This window comes from Triticum aestivum, chromosome 6B, assembly GCF_018294505.1.
Source record: "Triticum aestivum cultivar Chinese Spring chromosome 6B, IWGSC CS RefSeq v2.1, whole genome shotgun sequence".
In the NCBI taxonomy this organism is placed as follows: Eukaryota; Viridiplantae; Streptophyta; class Magnoliopsida; order Poales; family Poaceae; genus Triticum; species Triticum aestivum.
The window spans coordinates 285,483,458-285,487,142 of record NC_057810.1 but is presented as its reverse complement, the minus strand read 5'-3'; the positions used below and the strand labels follow the sequence as shown (position 1 = coordinate 285,487,142).

The 3,685-nt window shown below is 42.2% G+C and overlaps 1 long non-coding RNA gene across 1 annotated transcript; it reads right to left on the bottom strand.

Annotated features, from left to right (window-relative positions):
* Positions 1 to 906: 906 nt before the first annotated feature.
* LOC123136950 (uncharacterized) lies at positions 907 to 3,427 on the bottom strand. Its single transcript, XR_006467518.1, has 3 exons — positions 2,921 to 3,427; positions 2,043 to 2,131; positions 907 to 1,591 (listed from the first exon to the last, which is right to left on the bottom strand). It is a non-coding gene; the product is annotated as an uncharacterized lncRNA (long non-coding RNA).
* Positions 3,428 to 3,685: the final 258 nt, after the last annotated feature.

The following is a 3,685-nucleotide window of genomic DNA, read 5'->3' as shown; positions in this document are numbered from 1 at the left end:
CTAGTCCACTCCACCGATGCTACCCCCGTGCGATTCTGCAGAGTATTCTCAATTGACAGGTTCCCCCATCTACTGAATCGTCTGCATCCCCATCGATTTCAATCGGCCGGCCGGAGTATAGGCCTTTGGATTTCAAAATTGCGGCCCTATTTGAAAACTCCTCAACCTTGAATCAAAGGTATGTGCACTTCGTGGAGTGCCCCACATTTGGAGATTTGTAATTTTTGCAACGGATTTTGCTGTGTAATGCATCCATCAGCTGGATTAAATTTGCTATTTATGTTCATTGCCGGCCTAGTATTGATCAGATTAATCAGTTCTTTCAAAAAAAAAATCGGTGCTTCAAATCTATTTTAGAATTGCTGCGACGCTTCCTTTCCAATGCATCCTACAATGCTTACTGTAAACAGAGCATCCAAGTAAAAGTACCCTCAGATTGGCGGTAAAGTTGTTATGTTTTCCCTTTTTGGAATTCTATGCTTCCATCTAAGACTAAAAATGCAACCTAAATTGCACAAAATGCACCCTAAATTCGATGTTTCCATCACACAAAATTACTTCTAAATTGTCCCCTTCATACAGTTTTATATAGAAAAAATGCGCCCATGCCAAAAATACATGCATATGCATCCTCATCATGCCACCAAGCTTACTAATTTCAATGTCATGCGCCGTACTGTTTGCGTCCATATTTCGTGCTTCTGTCATTTTTGATGTCATCAGTCAACCAATATTACTGTTATTTCTAGTGTATTGCTTCCATACAAATAATTCCAGAACAGACCAAATCTATCACTTCATTCCTTACAAAACATATTTACAGAAATGCCAACACAGTACATTCCGTGTGTTCTCAGGTGACACTCAACAATGAGTAAAAAGGAGTCGATCATGCTCCATAGTGGATATTCAAAAAAGTGCCCTCGCTGTTTTATTCTCAGGGGAAGACTTGTATAGAATATGTCCTTAGATGAGATCAATGTGATCAAATTTTTTGAAGATACAAAACATGTTCAAAAATTCCGAAAAAAATTGAAGACACACATTCATGTGTGATGTACAAGCTCAAAAAGTTTCAGCACCTAATTCGAACTACACTTAGGTGTTGTTTGGATAAGGGGAACATACAGATCGGGATCTCCATAAGCCAGAAAAACGGCCTAACCGTACAAAATCTTGTTTGGCTCCTTCAACCAACCCATGCATATAGAAAACTCGTTTCACAAAAGCCCAGAATTCCAGGTTTGTGGGAAAACGAGTATTAGTCATTTTTCCACAAACACGGTTAACAAATATAGATCGCAACTGCCCATCTCCGCCTCCGCCCTTTCCTGAACAACCACATTGGCGCCAATTTTTCTTTCTGCGACTCACCTCCTGCCTTTTTCCATTGCCTATATAACAGGATTTTGTTGGCCGCATGGTGCGTTCTACACACAGATCGCACAGGCTGGCTGCGATCCCTGGCCACAGGCACTGGATGGAATACATCGCCTTTGGATCTGAACTTGGCCATCTTCAATAGGACTGCACACCTCCATCGAGCTCTTGTTATCATCATCATCTTCCCGTCTTCAATCAGGATTCGTGGCTTCACCCATCATACACGGTAAGATAAACTATAGAGTTACTAAATTCTGCACTACGAATTGTTTTTGTAAATACGTTCATGCTACTGTTCATTGAATTAATTCTATTGGCAGCGAACCCTATTTTCCATACAACCCCTGATAATTTTATTTAGGCAATTCCTAGATTATACAAGATCCAACAACCTGGTAATTCCTAAATATGAATGTATGGCACATACGAGAATCAGGGTGCTCTATAAATGCACCATACATATTAAAATAATCCAACACCGAACCACAATAATATTGTCAATCAGTATATATATCCAAGTGCAGTAGTTAGTTTTTCATGAGAAGGATACAGTTTAAATCACAGTATAAGGACAATTTTGCATAACTATCAATCATACCTATCCATATTATATAGTGTATGGTAAGAGCTACGAAGTAAGCAAATGAAGATCAGAATACCTTGTGATGTCCAATGTGAAGTTGACAGCAATAAGTGGGGCAACTGAACCCAGCTTTATAGTAAATGAACTTCATGCTTGAGATCTTGGCTGCAACCCAGCAAAGTAACTGGTCAGGGAACATCCCATTAGTCGAACATGCGACAAAAATTGAAGTGTCCAGTCACACTTTGAACAAAAGATTAGTTCACTCCTAGACTCCCATTTATGTACAACTCCCAGTTCGTGTTGGCATCGCTCAACAATTGTGGACTAATCATCAACGACGTGTGAACCGACAACAACAAGATGATTAAACGCCGTAATATTTGATTTTCATCTTTAATTAGAGATGTATTTGAATAACTATTGTTAGAACTTTAAATTTATTCAAATGTTCATGAACTCCCCATTCTTTTATAGGCTTATGAACTCTCTCTCTCTCTCTCTCTCTCCGTCTCTCTATCTACGGCTACATGATGAAATGTTATTTTTCACCAATCTATTCAGCAAATGAAGCAACAAATAAACTACTTCAAATGGGTGTGTTCTTATGTAACATAAGAGTGTTCCCGTCCTACCTACACACCAGATTCTACAATGTACCAAGTGCAAAGCTTTTCAGCTTTCACTGCTACAAACGCACCTGAAACTTCTTGTTTTTAGAAAGACCGTGAACCTGGCCAGTTCTCACTTTGCTTTCTACAGTAGCACTCTCCTCCAAAGTTCCATTATACAAATTCCAGTATATGTAGCTAATTGCTAAGACCTGTTACTGTATTTTTCTGTCGGCAAGCGCATGATACAGACCATGAAAGAAAGATAATTATAGCTCCTCTCGGCAAGTGCATGACAGACCATGCTAACTACAGAGTTTGCAAAAGGAAAAATCAAACATACCTGCTCCTCTGAATCGCCGTCCTCGAGCTTGTCCTCTGCATCCGCTGTTAATGGTCATGCTGGTCAGGGAGCGGGGGCTACAGCTGCCTGCTGCCGCCGGCGCCCCACAGATCTAGTGGTAAAACGAGCTGGTTACGGTGCAGCCTGCACCGCCGGCATTCTAGGGAGGCAGGCATGTGCGTTGAGCTGAAGCAGCACTGCTCGACGGATAGAGCCGGCTGACGGCCGACGAAGCACAGTAGGCCTAGCAACCTAGCCGTCCAGGGGAGGGGGGGGGGCGGGCAGCGGCGTAGGGGGGTCCAGCAGCAACCGGCGTGGCCGGAGGCGCGCACTAGGCGGCGTCCTCGCGCGGATTCATCCACGGCCGAGAGCAGGGGAGTACCGGTGTCAGCGAGCGGAGGATTAATCGGAGGGGACAGCAGGACGAGAGACTTGGAAGACGCCATGGTGGCTGATTTGGGGAAAGTGAGAGTGAGTCACGGGAGGAGAAAAGGAAACAGCCCACTCGAAGGTATCGAAACAAGGTACATGACCCACCAGTTTTTCTGTTTTCCTATCCATGCGTAACTTTTTATAAACTCGTTATTTACAAAACGTAACGTAAAACATCCGTCAAAAAAAACATAACGTACGGGGTTTCCTAAAAATCAGCTAAAAACTTGTATTCTATAATCCTAACGCTAATCTCCGCTATCCAAACAAAGCCTTAGTATAAAAAAAAACAAAATCAGATGTGAATAGTGTCAAATACTATTCACCCCAAAG